The 18614-nt window shown below is 42.3% G+C and overlaps 1 protein-coding gene across 3 annotated transcripts in view; it reads left to right on the forward strand.

Annotated features, from left to right (window-relative positions):
• Nucleotides 1-18614, forward strand: part of LOC126355114 (U4/U6 small nuclear ribonucleoprotein Prp31) — a 65878-nt gene that overhangs the window by 7201 nt on the left and 40063 nt on the right. Inside the window, exon 1 of one of the 3 annotated variants that reach the window (XM_050005313.1) lies at nucleotides 698-1102. The exons of the other annotated variants lie outside the window; for them this stretch is intronic. The gene's annotated coding sequence lies outside the window, so the exon portion shown is untranslated. Of the gene's footprint in view, nucleotides 1-697; nucleotides 1103-18614 lie in introns of those variants that run through there. 3 annotated transcript variants of the gene reach the window in all.

The following is an 18614-nucleotide window of genomic DNA, read 5'->3' on the forward strand; positions in this document are numbered from 1 at the left end:
TCTCCTGCGAACCTTGCAGAACTAGCACTCCTGAAAGAAAGAATATTGCGGAGACTTGGATTAGCCACAGCCAATGTTTTTTTTTTTTTCTTTTCTGCAAAAAAAAATTCTGCCACGAGATATAGGCCTTAAAGGTGGCACTGCAAACACGATTTTGAAGATGCAAATTTTGGAAAAATAAATTTAAATGCTGTATCTCTGTGTAACAGTTCTAGATATTTTATTTGAGCTTTTTTTTATTTGAAAGATATTTAATTTATGATTACAATGTTATCCACCATTTGGACATATTTGTCAAGATTCTTTTATTGTTGCCTTTTGATTTTTTTTAATATAATTAATAGAAAAGAATTTTCTTTTCCAAAAGGCCAATCCAGAAAAGGGAGACTTTTTTCCCCTACTGAATAGTACCATGTAGTACTATATTCTCTGTAAAGGAGAGCTTCCACTTTTTAAGTTGGACAGGTTTTATTTTTAAAAAAGTCATGTTTTTTAACTTTCAAGGGTAATATATGTCTTCACTGAAGTTGTTTCTTATTAATTTCTTTTTTACAGTGTTTATTTTGTTGTCTTTGTTGCAGTTACTTCTTATCATTTTCTTTGTTGCTGTTATATCCTTTCATTGTTCCAAATATTTCTTACGCTTTGTTTTAGTTTCTTGTTAGTTTCTTTGTCGTGCTTGTTCATTGCAGGTTTCTATATTGCAGTTGTACAGTGCTAATTTGTTTACTAAAGAAGCTTATAAAAAAAACTGAGACCATCCAGGGAGATCTGTGTTTTCATGAGGAATTTGCCAATTGGCACAGTTGCCATGTGTTTTATGAAAAGAACTGTCTTCTGACTGGGACCACACGAGAGTAAAGTGTGCTGACTATTTGCATCTCTATAAAAAGAGTGGTATATGAGACAAACAAAAAACAGGCTTTGCCCAGGTTGGGAGTAAGTGTTCTCATTTGAAGACTTTGTTTCCAAGTGAAGATGTTTCCAGTGACAACTTTTTGTGTTCTAAATGTTTTGACAGAACAACAACGATAGTATCTGAACAAGATGAAACCACCTCTGGTGCAGATGATGCAAAGTTTGCATCAGTAGTACTACAGAGGTAGGTGTTAGTTGTGTTGAGGAACTATGGTAAGTAGAGTTGAGTCATAAGCTCCGTGTGTCAACAAAGCACAGAGAAATTACTAAAACTACATATGAACACATTACAGTAAAACTGATCACACTCTTCAAAGTAGAAATTCCATGTTCAGAAAAAAATGAACCAAAGCACTCTTGCACCTCCTGCCAGGAATTTTTCACAAATATCAGTTCAGCTGTGCATTCTACAGTAAAAAGGTGCAAGTTTTAACTATTATTCCAGAGACATTTTCAAAGAAAACAATTTTGAACTACTTTCCATCAGTATCAAGGTACATGGTAAACAAATCACAAAATGTGAGGACTGTAAGAGGAGTCTTTGCAAGACCAGACCCTTATTACGGTCATCCTGTAGAAGCAGCTCAAGTTCAGATAGTACAGTCATTTTATCTGGAATACAAATGGGACTGTTCTTGCCAGAGTACCAACAAAAAAGACACTGCAACTGTTAACAGTTGAAGGTCAAAAAGTTGTGAAAGTGAAGAGGCACATGACTTGCAGTGTTAACGAAACTTTTGCAATTTATGAGAGCAACTCTATACAACTTCACATATTCGAAGACCAACATTTTATGCATTACGACCTAAGTGGGTAGTTCCACACCCACCTAGAGATGTCTGTTTGTGTTTGTACTGTGCGAATTTTGAACTTTGTGTGGTAACTTTGAAGAACTTACTGGAGCATGTGACATATGACACCTTGGTTGGGCATGTTATGTCATTAGTAATCTGTGACATAAAGTGAGAGACTTGTTTGTTTCAAGAATGTGATGACTGATGGGACAAGGGAAGACTGTCTTTACAGATATTTGGTTTGGAAGATATAGCAGATAACTGCAGAAATGTCATATGCAATATGCGAGGAAAATAAACTAATTAAGAAAACTGTTGCCTTTTACAGTGTCATTGATGAACTTGGTAAATGGTCAGTGAAAGCAGTAACACATCAATATCTGAAGAAATTGCAACGACAACAACAACAACACAATGCAGTCTAAGTGAAAGAGTGTGTTCAAGCTCAAGAACTATGTTTAGTGCTTCACTGTGATTTTGCTGAGAACTGGTCTGTAACTCTCCCACAACAAGTACAAGAGTGTCATTGGAGTAATGACCAAGTTTCAATTTTTATGGGAGTGACATATTTTCAAAACAAGAACACAAATGTTGCAGTTATAAGTGATGACACAGGACATGACTCAGTATGTGGTTTGCTAGCAATGCGCAAAATTCTTCAACTGCAAACAGGGGCAGAGAAGATCATCATTATTTTTTATGGTGCTCCTAGTCATTTTAAAATTTGTTACCAGCCGTTTCAATTGAGTAAGTTGCTTGTGCCAACTGACTGGGTCTTATACAGTGCTACTGGTCACATGAAGAGGCCTTGTGATGTGGTGTAGGCAGCCTGCTGAAGCTCCATGCTACAAAACATAATCTTTCCACACGAAATGGAGCTGTGATTCAGAATGATGAGGTTTTTATGAGAGTCGTGAAATCTTACACATCCACAGCCATCACTCTTTTGTCCAAAGAGGAAATTGAAGAATTCCATGAGCAGAAAAAAAGAAGAATGGTCCAAACAAACTACTCCTGTGAAAGGAATTCAGAAGAATTTTTTTGGACTTGAAGCGATGATGGGTGAACTCGTATTGCACATACTTTAAAGACCAAGAAAAAATATATTTTGTTTGTTCGGCCAACACCTCTGTTAAGATAGCAATTTTAATGATTCACCCGTTAAAGTGCTGTACCATCAGAGTGTAAAATAGGCATTATTGTTCAGTTGTTCTGTTACACCTCTCAGTTTAAAAACCATCTAATAGTTTTTAACTTAATGCGTGTTATTTTATCATAAGAAACTGAAAACAGCAGATTATGGGCCCAGGTTTGTTTTAAATAAACGGAATCTGCGATAAATACTTGGCCCCAAGTGTACTCTCATATAAAGTTAAGCTGAGATGACAAATTGAAGTGGAAAAATGTCTTATTCCTTTATTCGATGGAACGAGTTTCAACAACTGGAAATTCAGAATGGAAATTCTCTTGAGGAACTGGAACTATTACCATTTGTTCAAGCGAATTATCTCACAAAGGTGGAATTTGCCAATGGAGAGTAGAACATGCAGCATGCTGCAAAGGAAACATGATTGGCTAAAATGGCTAAACAAGATAATAACTGTAAGTCTCATCTTGTTCAACGCATTGCCGACAGTCACTTGGAATAAGCGAAAGATAAGGTAACTTCTTTTGATTTATGGTCCTCTATGTGCAATACGTTGTAGAGAGAAGGAATTGCTGGTCAACTTCTGTTGAGAAAACAATTGTTAACTATGAAATTTAATGCAACAGATGATTTGCTAGTGAACCACTTTTTGAAGTTTAATAAACTGGTTCGTGGTTTATGTTCGACTGGAGCTACTGTCGAAGAATCGGACATAGTGTGCCATTTGCTTTAAACGATGCCTGCAGAATACACTGTAGTGGTCACTGCAATCGAAACACTCTCAATGAAAGACTTGACGCTGAGCTCTGTGAAAAATAGGCTACTGGATGAAGAATTGAAGTGGGAGTTGTCGGGAAAAAGAAAAATGACGAAACACCACCTCCTACAGCTTTTCAGACTCAATGATATCTAAAAAAGGGTTCGTCAGACACCAGTAAAGCAAGAAGTCAACAAGGAACGTCTTTCAAATTTACTTGTCACTGTTGTGGAAAGCCTGGACATAAAAGGGCTCATTGTAGAGTTAAGGTAACAAACACGAACTCAGCAATTGGCAACTCTGTGGTCATAGCTAACGTCATAGAGGAAGATGGGTTTTGTTTTGCAGCATCAAATGAAGATCAGTCAACAAACAACATAAATTGGTTCTTGGACTCTGGAGCAATGGAACATCTGATTAGCAGTAGATGGCCACTGTGGCTGAGCAGTTCTATGCGCTTCAGTCCAGAAACTGCGCTGCTGCTACGGTTGCAGCTTCGAATCCTGCCTCTTGGATGGATGTGTGTGATGTCTTTAGGTTAGTTAGGTTTAAGTAGTTCTTAGTCTAGGGGACTGATGACCTCAGATGTTAAGTCCCATAGTGCTTAAAGCCATGTGAACCATTTGATTAACAGTAAGATACCTCTCACTAATTTAAGGAAACTGGAACAGCCAATTAAAGTCATAGTAGCTAAGTCGGGCATTTTTCTTGAGGCTAAAGTAAAATGAGAAATTAAAGTGACTAGTGTGGTAAAACGATTAAAGATGTTTTCTCTGTGCCTGATCTTAATTACAATTTGCTGTCTGTTAGAAAACTGGAAATGAATGGTTTTAGTATCGCATTTGAAAAGGCTCAAGGTTTAATTGAAAAAGGAAAAGAAATTGTTGCCATTGCAAATAGAAATGAATCACAGTTATGATCTTATGTTTTTGCAACGAAAAGACTTGGCAGCTGCTTCAACTGCTACTAATGCGAAACTTTGGCACAGCAGATTAGGCCATTTGAGTTATTGATAACATTAAATGCCTCCAGTCACAAGTTGATGATATGGAACTGGACACTTCAACATACCCCATGGATCAATGTTCAAATTGTGTTGAAGGAAAACGATCACAGCTGCCATACAGTCACAATAGAAAATGTGCCACCAGACCTATTCAGTTGATCCACAGTGATCTGTGTGGGCCAATTGCACCGGAAAGAAGTATGTGCTCACGTTCATCAACAACTTAACACATTTCACAGTGGCCTATGCACTGGAATCGAAGTCACAGGTAACTCGCTATCTGAAGATGTTTCACATCATGGCTACAGCTCATTTCAACTTGAAGATTAGCAGATTGCTCTGTGACAGTGGTCGTGAATATGTCAAATGAATTGAAACAGTTTTTTTTTTGAAGAATAAGGAATACAGTTTGAGCTTACAATCTGATATACTCCTCAGCAAATGGTGTTTCAGAGCGAATGAACAGAACTGTTATTGAGAAAGCTCGTTGTATGGTACTTCAGTGTAAATTAGATAAAATGTTCTGGTCAGAAGCTGTTCGTACTGCCTCGCACCTACCGCGACTTTGGAAGGAAAGGTGCCTGCAGCTATGTGGTATAACGAGAAGCCTAATTTGAGTAAGCTGAGAGTATTCGCATGTATTGCTTATCTAGTGGTGCGAAAGGAATTGAGAACAGGGAAATTTGAAGGCAAGTCCTTAAAATGCTATTTCACCGGTTACTGTCCTAATAGCTACAGGCTTTGGTGTCCAGAGGAAAGAAAAATAGTCACAGGAAGGAACATCATTTTTTACAAAGGAAGATTTGACTTTGAAAGTATACCAGCTGAGGACTGGCTCCCAGAATCTGTGCAAGGATCATCCGAGAAACATGATAATGAAGAAGACATCATCGAAGAAGATATCAAACCAAGTAATGGGGGTCATGAAAGAATTCCCATCCCAGAACTTGACCAGTGATGAAGAGGAAACTGAAAATTTATCAGAAAAGAAAACTGTTAGGTGTTCTTGTTTTGCGAATCAGACTGCCTTTTCCTGCTGCTAGTTATTTTAGTTATCCCTGACGCGTTTCGCCTTCTCCTGTTCTAAGGCATCATTAGTGGGATCTATAATGATTCAGTTTTGTTTGTTATAGATTATCAAACAGTTCACTTCGCGATTTTTTGTAAAAATGTACTTACTTATGATTTGTTGATCTGCGTTTCCTCACATCTGGTCTGGAGGTCGCACTACCACTTTTATCACTGTTCTACATTCATATCTTGGTGTTTTTGCCATCCACACACTTTTATCTATTTATTGCCAACCTAATGAAGTATATGTTCGTTACTAACTTTGTTTATGATGTTTATACCGTGTGTGTGCATATTAGTGAGAGAGAGGGAGGGGGATAGAGCTGATTCTTTTTTTTTTGTGTGTGTGGGGAGGGGGGGGGGGGGCGGTGGTCGTACTAGCTGTTAGCGAGTGGCGGAAAACTTTGGTGACAGCTGATTAGACTTTTTGTTTCAGTATTCTGGGGAGGGGTCATGGATGAGTGAGTGTAAAGATGTTGGGTTCTATTGTTATTACATTGGGCAGTATTATTATATTTATCCTTTTTACGAACATTATTCTATTATTTTATCTATTAGTGTAAATAATGAATTTCTTGGCATGTGTACTTGGTCATTCAACAGGATTTTCCCCTCTACTTTGGTTTTATGTATGTGGTAATTTTCTTGCATGGTCAGAAGGTGCTTTTTATTGTTGATTCTAATTAGTCTTGTGTCATCTTCTCTAGTGGTTGGTTTGTGGTCATTTTCTCTTAGGTGTACTACAGATGTGGAGTGGTTTGTCCCATATTTCCATGCTCTCATATGTTCCTTGTATCTGACATCAAATGTTCTCCCTGTTTGCTCTATGTATGTGCCTTCACAAGTGTTACACTGTAACTGGTATATACCTGCTTTCTGGTATATGTCTCTATTTTTTGTCAGTTTTGGGGTGTATTTTTGTATAGAATTGTCTCTTGTGTATGCTATGTTTATTCCCTGTCTTTTGAAAATGTTGGTGATTTTATGGGTGAGTTTGTGTTTGTTTGTCATTGTGTACCATCTTGTGTTTTCTTTCATCTTTTTCTGATTATCCTGTGTAGTTATTGGACTGTGCGTTTGTGTTTGGTTTTGTTGTGTTGTTATCTGTGGTTTAGAGCTTTCTGCCCCTCCTTTTTTTTTACTGTGTTATTATTGTAACCATTATTTTGTGCTATCTGCTTTGGTGAGTGGTACTGTGTTGGGTCTATGGAGCATGTGCTGAAGTGCTGCTTGCTTTTGTGTGTGTGGGCAGTTCGAGGATTGGGGAATGATAATGTCTGTTGCTGTGGGTTTACGGTGAATTTCAAATATTTGCTTATGGTTTTCTTTTTTGATTGTTATATCCAGAAAGTTAATTTGGTTGTTCTGTTCTGTTTCAATTGTGAATTTTATATTTTTGTGTGTCTTGTTGATGTCAGTATGTAGTTTTTCAATTTTTGTTTGTGGTTCATCTATTAAGCAAAGAGCTGCATCTTTTTTAGATTGAAGTCAACTGATAGGTATACCTGCTTAAAGGAAGTTCCTCTAACTAAGGGCTCACCTTCTGAGAATGTAATGTTTCCATGTAGAGAAGGAATTAACTTATTTCTCAAAATATAAGAGGCATTAGAGATAAAGTTAGTGAACTGCTTTGACTCTCAAATTATTGGTATATCAGAGCAACACTTAAATAATTTGACAATTCAGAGGCTTCCTTTACCAGGATACAGATTAGCTGACTGTTTCTCAAGGAGTTCCTTGCGGGGTGGGTGAGTGGCTAAGGGGGTAAGGGGGGGGGGGGGGGAGGAAGGTATTCCATTTGAGTTCAGAGATGTATCATGTATCATGACACTGCACTGAACAGATATTTGAATGTTGTGCAAGGGCAATTGAATTTAGTGAAACTAAACTTCTAATTGTTGTTGTTTATAGGTCCCCTAATTCTGACTTCAGAGCATTTCTGCTCAAGCTAGAGAAGTACCAGAAATCAGTTATATGTGGTGACTTCAGTATTCATTTTGTATATGATGGTGCAAGGAAAAGGATGTTGGTAGATCTTCTAAATTCATATGATCTGATGCAGACTGTGTTTTCTCCAACTAGGGTGCAGTGGAACAGTAGCACAGCCATAGACAATATTTTTATTCATTCTTCATTACTAGATGGGTGTGTTAGTAAAAGTGTGAATGGCCTTTCAGACCATGATGCACAAATTTTAACACTAAAAGGCTTTCGTACTCAAACCAATGTCATATTTAATTACATACTATGTAGGAAAGTTAATCCAACAGCAATCAAGTTTTTTAAACCTTGTCAAGGAACGAGAGTGGCAGGATGTGTATAGTGCCGATGACCTAGATGATAAAAACAATGCTTTCCTTAAAACATTGCTCATGCTCTTTGAGAGTTGCTTTCCATTAGTACGTTCTAAACGGGGGTACTAGCAGTAATAGGCAGCCTGGATGGCTGTCTAATGGGATAAGAATATCTTGTAGAACAAAGCGGGAATTGTATCAAAATGTTAAAAGTAGTCACAATCAGGCTACAGTAGCCCATTACAAACAGTATTGTAAGGTGCTTAAAATGTTATTAGGAAGGCAAAGAGTATGTGGTATGCAAATAGAATAGCTAATTCACAGGATAAAATTAATCCCAAATGATCAGTTATGAAGGAAGTGTCTGGTCAGCAGCACGAGGTCAACGATATAAGGCACAAGGTAAAAATATTTGTGTTCCTGATAAATCAGATGTATGTACAGTATTTAACAATCATTTTCTGAGCATTGCTGGCAAATTACAGGAATTGCATAACTTTCTTGGAAAATGCCTTTCTGAGATTCATGTCTGAGATACTCCTCTGTGATACACAAAAGAGAGAGATTGGGTCAATAATTAAATCACTGAAGACTAAGGACTCTCATGGTTATGATGGTGTGTCTAGCAGAATATTAAAGTACTGTGCTGCATATTTTAGCCCAGTATTTAGACATATTTGTAATTTTTCCTTTAGGAATGGTCAGTTCCCTGAGCGATTAAAGTGCTCAGTAGTAAAGCTGCAAAAAAAGGGGGAAAGGGATAATGTAGATAATTTTAGACCTATTTCTATGACATCAATGTTTGCAAAAGTTATTGAAAAGGCTGTGTATGTAAGGATAATTGATCATTTCGTATCACACGATTTGCTATCAAATGTACAGTTCGGCTTTAGAAGTCCTTTAACAACTGAAAATGCTATATCCTCTTTTCTCTGTGAGGTACTGGAGGGGCTAAACAAAAGGTTTCGAATGCTTGGCATATTTTTTTATTTAACTAAGGAGTTTGATTGTGTTAACCACTAAATATTGCTCCCGAAGCTGGACCATTATGGAATACAGGGAGTAGCTCAAAATTGGTTACCTCTTACTTTAGCAACAGTCAGCAAAATATCATTATTCACAATGTTGATAACAGCTGTGATGTCCCCCCTGCAGGTCCGGGGGTTAGAATGGGCCCGAGGTATTCCTGCCTGTCGTAAGAGGCGATTAAAAGGAGTTCCTCCCCCTCAAGGGGGTAGTTAGCGCCTGCGTCCGGAGACGGACTGTTCCACGACCTATATTTGCGGTCATTTTGGTTTTTCCCTTCTTCTGGTTTCTTCCTTCCTTTGGATGGTTCGCTTCTTTGTTCTTCTCCATCTCACTGTCTTCCTTACTCTTCTTCTTGCCTTCTTCTCCTTGCCTTCTCTGGTCTCCGCCTCGGCGTTTGAGACAGTCTGCCCTTTCTTTCCCTCTGTCCTTTCTTTCTCGCTTTCTCCTTTCTTTTTCCTCCTCTTCTTCCTTCCTCCCTGTGCGTGCCTGAAGGCCGACCCACTCGTTCGCACGCGTAGCCGGTGACGGGGTTACGCGCAATTCCCCGCCCTGGGTAGACAAGTAAGGCACGCACGTACCCCCTGGTAAAGGCCAGGCCCAGGGAGGGGTGATTGCCTGAGCTGACACCTTCCGACCGTGCCGGTTGGTCCCTCCGTTCGTTTCTTGGGAGGTGTGAACAATCACCTAAGGCGGGAGTGCCCTCTGAGAGAGTCCCCACAAGGAAGGAGCGCGCCATCGGAGACGCTGGCAATCATGGGGGATTCCTCCGCAATGGATTTCTCTTCTTCTTCTCTCTCGACTTCTGCCCACAAACGGAAACTTGACCAGCCACCAGTGACAAAAGTACTACCGCCTCCCCCACAGTTCCTCATAGTTTCTTGATCTGAGGACGGAAAGGATTTTTCCTCTGTCAACCCTTTTGTTATCCAGAAGGGCGTAGATGCCATAGCCGGATCGGTCAAGTCTTGTACCAGGTTGCATAGCGGTACCTTGTTACTAGAAACTGAGAGCGCCTTTCAGGCACAAAAACTTCTTCAGGCCACACTCCTGTACACGTTCCCGGTCTGGGTGGAGGCTCACCGCACTTTGAATTCGTCTCGTGGTGTGGTATATACTAGATCATTCGACGGATTGACTGACGAGGAGATTCAGTCTTTCCTTGCTGAGCAGGGCATGACGGCTGTCCATAGGGTCATGAAAAAGGTCAACGATGACCTTGTACCGACCCAGACACTATTCTTGACCTTTGGGTGCTCAGCTGCCGTCGCGCTTCAGAGCGGGCTACGAGGTTATTTCTGTTCGCCCCTATGTTCAGACACCTACGCGCTGCTATCAGTGTCAGCGTTTTAGTCACACTCGCCAGTCTTGTTCCAATGCGGCAAAATGTCACTTGTGGCCGGGATGCCCATGAGGGTGACTGTCCACCACCATCTCCTCGTTGTGTGAACTGTCAGGGTGACCATGCAGCGTCCTCTCGTGACTGTCCCATCTACAAGGAAGAACGCTGTATACAGGAAATTCGGGTCAAAGAGAAAGTGTCCACCTCGCCTGCTCACAAGCTATTTGCTAGTAGGAAGCCCACGCTGCTCCCAGCGGGGAAATACAGTACTGTCCTCGCCTCTCCTCGGACTACCCGGGAGGTGGCGACACAGACATGCGATCTGACCTTCAGCACTACGGTCGTCCGTTCAGCCAGTGCTAAGATCGCCCGGTCGACGTCTCCTCTTCCTCTTTCTCCTGTCACCCCTCAGACACAAGCACCTTTATCAGCTTCTGCCACGACGAAGACCCAGAAGTTGGATACACGGGCCTTCAAGAAAGAACCGTCTCGTGCAGACTTCCTACGTACCTCGAACTCCCAGCCATCGACCAATACGTCCACAAAACAACCCTCCAAGAAGGCTCATAGGAAGCACAGTTCTCCTTCCCCGCCACGGCGCATTTCTTCTCCTACGCCACCCAGCGGTTGCCGCCCCAGGCCGTCATCCGTTTCGCCTGGCCGCACTGCTGGTAGCTGAACATCTGGCCGTTCACCAGTGGAGGAAGCTTCCCCTCCCGGCCATCTTAACAAGATGCCCAATGGACCTATAGAACAAATGGACGATGGCTGTCCGCCTACTGCTAGCGGCGGCAGTGCTCGCTTGAAGCTGGACCCTCAGCGGCCTTCGAGATGACCCCTTCTTGCATCTTCTTCTTCTCACGATGGCACTTATTCACTGGAATATTTACAGCATTCGCTCCAACCGAGAGGACTTAAAGCTGCTGCTCTGCTTGCACCGTCTGCTCGTCGTAGCCCTCCAGGAAACGAAGCTACGCCCATGCTATCACATTGCCTTGGCACACTAAACCTCTGTGCGTTTTGACCTACACCTTGTGGCAGGTATTCCGGCTCATGGAGAGGTTATGTTGCTGGTCCGGGATGGTATCTACTATGATCCCATCACTTTGCACACCGGCCTGCAGGCAGATGCCATCCGCATTACTCTCCCCATACTTACATTTTCCATTTGTACCGTTTACACTCCATTGTTGTCTGCCGTTACCAGGGCAGACATGATGCAAATTATTGCTCAGCTACCTGCACCATTTTTGTTAACTGGAGACTTCAATGCTCACCATCCTCTTTGGGGCTCTCCAGCATCCTGTCCGAGGGGCTCCCTGTTAGTAGACGTTTTCAACCAGCTCAATCTTGTCTGCCTCAATACTGGCGCCCTTACTTTTCTTTCAGACACATCTCACACCTATTCCCATTTAGACCCCTCTGTATGTACTACCCAACTTGCACGCCGGTTTGAGTGGTATGCTCTTTCTGATACATATTTGAGCGACCACTTCCCTGCATCATACCCCCTCTCCGTGCTGAACTAGTTGTGACATCTCCAAAGCAGACTGGGGGCTCTTCTCTTCCAGGGCGACCTTTCAGGATCAAACCTTCACAAGCTGCGATAGTCAGGTCGCACACCTCACGCAAGTCATTCTCACTGCTGCTGAATATTCCATCCCTCACACTACTTCTTCTCCATGTCACATACCAGTCCCTTGGTGGACCGCAGCATGTAGAGACACTTTACGTGCTCGTCGAAGTGCTTTACGCACCTTTAAACGCCACCCTACAGCGGCGAATTGTATCAATTATAAAAGATTATGTGTGCAGTGTCGTCGTATTATTAAAGAAAGCCAGCAGGGCTGCTTTCACAAGCACGTTCAACAGTTTTACTCCTTCTGTTGTCTGGTGTAGCCTGCGCCGGCTATCTGGCACTAAGGTCCACTCAGCAGTTTCTGGCTTGACGGTCGCGAAATACGTCCTTGTGACCCCTGAGGATGTCTCCAATGCCTTCGGCCGCTTTTTCGCAGAGGTTTCGAGCTCCACTCATTACCACCCTGCCTTCCTCCCCCGAAAACAGGCAGAGGAGGCTAGGCCACCTAACTTCAGCTCCTCGAATCGTGAAAGTTATAATGCCCCATTCACCGTGCGGGAACTCGAAAATGCACTTGCCCGGTCACGGTCCTCCGGTCCAGGGCCTGATTCTATTCATATTCAGATGCTGAAGGACCTTCTCCTGCAGGTAAAGGTTTCCTTCTTCGTACTTATAACCGCATCTGGATTGAGGGACATGTTCCCGCATGCTGGAGCGAGTCTATTGTTGTACCGATTCCTAAGCTGGGGAAGGACAAGCAATTGCCTTCCAGTTATCGACCCATCTCGCTTACCAGCTGTGTCTGTAAGGTGATGGAGCGAATCATTAACTCTCGTTTGGTTTGGCTGGTCGAATCTCGACGCCTACTTACCAATGTACAATGTGGATTTCGTAGGCGCCACTCTGCTGTTGACCATCTGGTTACCTTGTCGACCTTCATTATGAATAACTTCTTGCGGAAGCGCCCGACCACGGCTGTGTTCTTTGATTTGGAGAAGGCGTACGACACCTGTTGGAGGGCGGGCATTCTCCGCACCATGCATACATGGGGCCTTCGTGGTCACTCCCTCTTTTTTTTTTTTTTTTTTTAATGGATCGACGGTTCAGGGTACGTGTGGGTTCTGTCCTGTCAGACACCTTTCGCCAGGAGAATGGGGTGCCACAGGGCTCAGTTTTGAGCGTCGCTCTCTTCGCCATAGCAATCAATCCAATAATGGATTGCCTCCTAGCTGATGTATCAGGCTCCCTTTTCGTGGACGATTTTACCATCTATTGCAGCGCGCAGCGTACATGTTTCCTGGAGCGCTGTCTTCAGCGTTCTCTTGACCGTCTTTATTCCTGGAGTGTCGCCAATGGCTTCCGTTTTTCTGCCGAGAAGACGGTCTGTATTAACTCCTGGACGCTACAAGGAGTTTCTCCCACCATCCTTAAGACTCAGTCCCATTGCTCTCCCATTTGTGGAGACAACAAAATTTTTAATTCTTAATTTGACAGGAAACTTAGCTGGTCTCCACATGTGTCATATTTGGCTGCCCGTTGTACCCATTCTCTAAATGTCCTCCGTGTTCTCAGTAGTATGTCATGGGGAGCAGATCGAACCATCCTACTTCCCCTATATCGGTCGATCGTCTGCCCCAAGCTGGATTATGGGAGCTTCGTATACTCCTCTGCACGGCCGTTCATCTTAACGCCGCATCAACTCCATACAACATCGGGGCTTACGTCTTGTGATTGGAGCGTTTCTTACTAGTTCCGTCGAGAGTCTTCATGCTGAAGCCGGTGAATTGCCACTCACCTACCGGTGCGATATACTGCTTTGTCGTTATGCCTGTCGGCTACTGTCAATGCCCGACCACCCATCGTATCGTTCCTTTTTTGACAACTCTCTCGACCGTCAATACGGGTTGTATGTCTCTGCCCTGCTAGCCCCTGGAGTTCACTTTCGTCGCCTCCTTCAACACCTTGATTTTTCACTCCCTGCAACCTTTAGAGTGGGCGAGAGCCACACGCCACCTTGGCTCCAGGCTCAGGTTCTCATTCACCTTGACCTCAGCTCGCTCCCAAAGGATTCTACCCCGGTTCGGTATACCACTCCCGTTTTGTCAAACTTCGTTTGAAGTTCATTAATATGACCTTCATCTATACAGATGGCTCTAAGACCAATGGCGGGGTCAGGTGTTCTTTTATTGTCGGGGCACAAAGTTTCAAATACCGGCTACATGGCCATTGTTCGGTCTTCACAGCTGAACTCTTTGCCCTCTACCAGGCTGTTCTTTACATCAGTCGCCACCGACATTCTGCTTATGTCATCTGCTCCGATTCTCTTGAGTGCCATTCAGAGCCTCAGTGATCCGTATCCAGTTCACCCTTTCGTGCACCAGATCCTACGCTCTCTTCAGCAGCTGGTGGACGACGGTTCTCCGGTTAGCTATATGTGGGTTCCTGGCCATGTCGGTATCCCTGGGAACAAAGTTGCAGATGCCGCGGCCAAGGCTGCGGTTCTCCAGCCTCGTATGGCTTCTTGTTGTGTCCCTTCATCAGATTGTAGCAGGGTCATTTGTCGGCACCTTTTATCGCTGTGGCATGCCGATTGAGCTGCACTTACGGACAACAAGCTTCGGGCCTTGAAACCTCTTCCGCAGCTTGGACGTCCTCCTCATGTCCTTCTTGGCGGGAGGAGGTCGTTTTGGCCCGGCTACGAATTGGACACTGCCGGTTCAGCCATTGCCATCTGATGATGGCTGCGCTGGCGCCGTTCTGTCCATGTGGGCAATTGCTGACGGTCCGCCACATTTTAACGTCCTGTCCGGATTTTACTACACTGCGTCTTGATCTTGGCCTGCCATGTACTCTGGATGCCATTTTAGCAGATGACCCAGGAGCTGCTGCTCACGTTCTTCATTTTATCAACTTGACACCCCTGCCTAAGGACGTTTCATTATGCTGTTGTTTTTTTTTTAATCCTATGCCTGTTAATACGTCTTTTATAGTGTTGTCCTTTTTAGTTGCTGTTTTAACCTTGTGCCTCGCGGTGCATTCCTAACTTAGTCAGGGCGCTAATGACCATTGTAGTTGTGCGTCCAACAACAAAAGAAAAAGCTGTGATGTGGTGTCTGAATGGGGTACTGTCAAGTAGAGGGTGCCCCAGGGATCAGTGTTGGGGCCACTCCTGTTCCTTATTTATATAAATGACATACCCTCTAGTATTACAGGTAACTCTAAAATATTTCTGTTCGCTTGGTAGTAAAGGATTTTGTATGCAACATTGGCTTGGTTTCAAATAGTGCAGTACATGACCTCTAAGTTCATGGCTTGTAGAAAATAAACTAATGTTAAATCACAGTAAGACTCAGTTTTTACAGTTTCTAACACACAATTCAACAAACCTGAGGTTTTAATTTCACAGAACGGGCATATGATTAGTGAAACTGAAGAGTTCAAATTCTTAGGTGTTTGTATAGATAGTAAGATGTTGTGGAAAGCCCACGTTCAGGATCTTGTTCAAAGACTTAGTACTGCCATTTTTACTATTTGAATGGTGCCAGAAGTGAATGATTGTTCAACACGAAAATTAGTCTACTTTGCTTATTTTCATTCGCTTATGTCATATGGTATTATATTTTGAGGTAAATCTTCCCATTCTAAAAGGATATTTTTGGCTAAGAAATGGGCAGTTCGGCCAGTAAGTGGTGTGTAAGTTCACGAACCTCCTGTCGACCCCAGTTCACCATTCTAAGTATTTTGAATTGGCCTCTCAATATATATACTTTACTGTCATTTCTTGTCAACAGTATTGGCTTATTCCCAAGAATAAGCAGCTTTCACTTGGTTAATACGTGACAGAAATCAACCCTGCATTTGGATCAGACTTCCTCAACTCCTGTGCAGAAAGGTGTGCAGTATACCTCTGCATTCATTTTCAATAAGCTACTACTCGAATTCAAAAATCTTAGTAGTGATCCACGCACTTTCAAATAGAAACTGAAGAGTTTCCTCATGGGTCACTCCTTCTATTATGTCGTGGAGTTCCTTGAAAAATCAAGCTGATTCTCATTGTATTGTTGATTGCATTTACTTAAACTTATAGAGTGACTTTTTTGGGTTTCATAAACATTTTTTAAAATCTGTTATTACTTTTATGTTGTAATTTCATGTACGGACACATTCCGTGACCTCGGAGATTTGCTCCTCAATTTGGTCCTACAGAACTTGACGTGTAAATAAATAAATAAATCATATTTACCTGCCAATACCAGGCAAGCAATTTTCAATAAAAATTTCAATTAAAATATGTATAATGAATGTACGAGTCTGACAGTGAAGCATGCTCAGGTAGGTGAAGTGGTTAAGGCGACCCAACTTGAGGAGCAGGAAATCCGGGTTCAAATCCTGGACCCGCACAAATTTTCGATGTATTCATTAAAAATGAAGGTCGTCCGTTTTCACAATTGTGAATATGTTTCATGTATTTCATGACAGCTGTAGTTGCCGCAGTGCTTGTTCTTGCAGATGTGTGTGCACTGCAGTATCGTAATGTCTGTGTTTTCTATGTTTTGTAAATTTGGCACAGTCGTCTTGTGAAACTCCAGAGGCACTTTTTAATAAATCTGTACATTTTACCTTCCCATTATCTGTTAATTAAGTTATTTCCACCCTTCCTAATACTTCCCTCTTGTTTCCCAGTTCACACATTTTTTACTCCACTACCCCAGTTGCTTCTCTTTATTCCTTTCACTAGTAACACTGATTCCCATCAGATCACTGAAGTTAAGAGTTTTGGGGCTTGGCTAGCTCTTGGATAGGTCACTGTCCGAATCTGCCAAGTGGTGTTGACAAGCAGGGTGCGCTCAGCCATTGAGGCCAATTGAGAAGCTGCTTGATTAAGAAGTAGCGACACCGATCATGAAAACTAACAATGCCTGGAAGGGCGATGTGCTGATCACATCTGCATCCGTTGATGCCTAAGGGTTGAGGATGACATGACGGCTAGTCAATACCATTGGCCCTTCAAGGCCTGTTTGGACGGTGTGAGTGGTTTTTAACTAGATCCCCACAACTCTTCCATCATTTCAGTCCCCTTTTTACCATCTTCCTTTTTCATTTTTCATGCCTTCTCCTCTACCTCCATTCACCCTCCCATAGCTGCTGTGACAACAACAAAAAGTTCCTGTAACAGTAACCAAGATTTGTTTCCAGTGAACAAGACTTAAAATGGATGCTTGTTTGGGGAGTTTTATAATATAAAGCAGCATTTCTAGTATTTGTGCCTCTGCCAAATCTTCATTCAATTATGTTCATATGTAGGTGTAATGATATTGCTACCTATTGTGCAGGCCACTCATTGTCATTTGACAAAATTGTAGTGCACCAATATGGAAATATTTAACACCTCTGTCAGTGTTTCTTATATTATTTGATGATTTTCTGTTACAATATTGATCATGATGTTATATCTTGGTTGACATGGACACCTGGATTTCTTCCTTCAATAGTCAAAGCACAACTCTCCTATGTCTATTAAACCACCAACATGTAGTTCATTTATAAGAACATTGTTACACTATTTCTGTTACCGACGTTTGGAAAGGGCGTAAAATATGTTTTAACATGTGAATTGAATTTTCACTCTGCAAAAGAGTGTGCCCTAATTTAACTTTCAGGCAGTTAAAACTGTGTGCCAGACTGAGACTCGAACCTGGGACATTTGCCTTTTGCAGGTAAGTGCCCTGCAATATGAACTATCCAAGCAAAACTCTTAACCCAATGTCACAGCTTTACTTTTATCATCGCCTTTTTCCTACATCCCAAACTTCAAAGCAGTTCTCCCACACACCTTGTGGGACTAACATGTCTTTCTTTTGCTAGTCTCACAAGATGAGTGAGAGAACTTTAGGGAAGTTTGGAGCTTAGGAGACAGGTACTGCTGGAAGTAAACATGCTGGGGCGGGTTCTGAGTTGTGGTTGTTGGATAGCAGAGTAGTCGGTGTAACACGTGCTGCAAAAGGCAAAGGTCCTAGATTCGATCGAGCTAGGTGGCACAGTGGTTAGTACACTGGACTCACATTTGGGAGGACAACGATTTAATCCCACGTCCGGCCATCCTGATTTAGGTTTTCCGCGATTTCCCTAAATTGCTCCAAGCAAATGTCGTGATGGTTCCTTTGAAAGGGCACAGCCAACCTCCTTCCCTAATCCTCAGTGACCTTGCTGTTTGGTGTCCTCCCCCAAACAACCCAACCAACCATCCTATATTCAAATCCTTGTTCAGGACACATTTCAGTCGGCTAGCAAACTTAATACATAAGTTAACAAGTATAAACCATTTCTTGGTACTCAGCAGTATTTGTACATGGATTGATAAAAAAAAAGCATTTGATGACTTATCACGGCCCAGTGGTGAGGCTGTGGTTAGTAATAGAACATTCTTACTTGGAACCTTTTCTACTTTGCAGTGGTGATGCATAGTCGGGAAACGGCAGAGAATGGAAAGAAGATTATGGTTGAAGGGGGTGGTTGCATATAATGTAAACACATGTGAACTCTTTGTCAGATCATTTATAACTCAGGCAGAGAAGGTGGTTAATTGAATCTAGGATATACGGCATACTCCTCTATTGTCGGATTCTGTAACACTAAGTACATGTAAGCCACTGTTGTATTGTTCCCTACTGATGTTGTGT

Source organism: Schistocerca gregaria, chromosome 1, assembly GCF_023897955.1.
Source record: "Schistocerca gregaria isolate iqSchGreg1 chromosome 1, iqSchGreg1.2, whole genome shotgun sequence".
NCBI classification, from domain to species: Eukaryota; Metazoa; Arthropoda; class Insecta; order Orthoptera; family Acrididae; genus Schistocerca; species Schistocerca gregaria.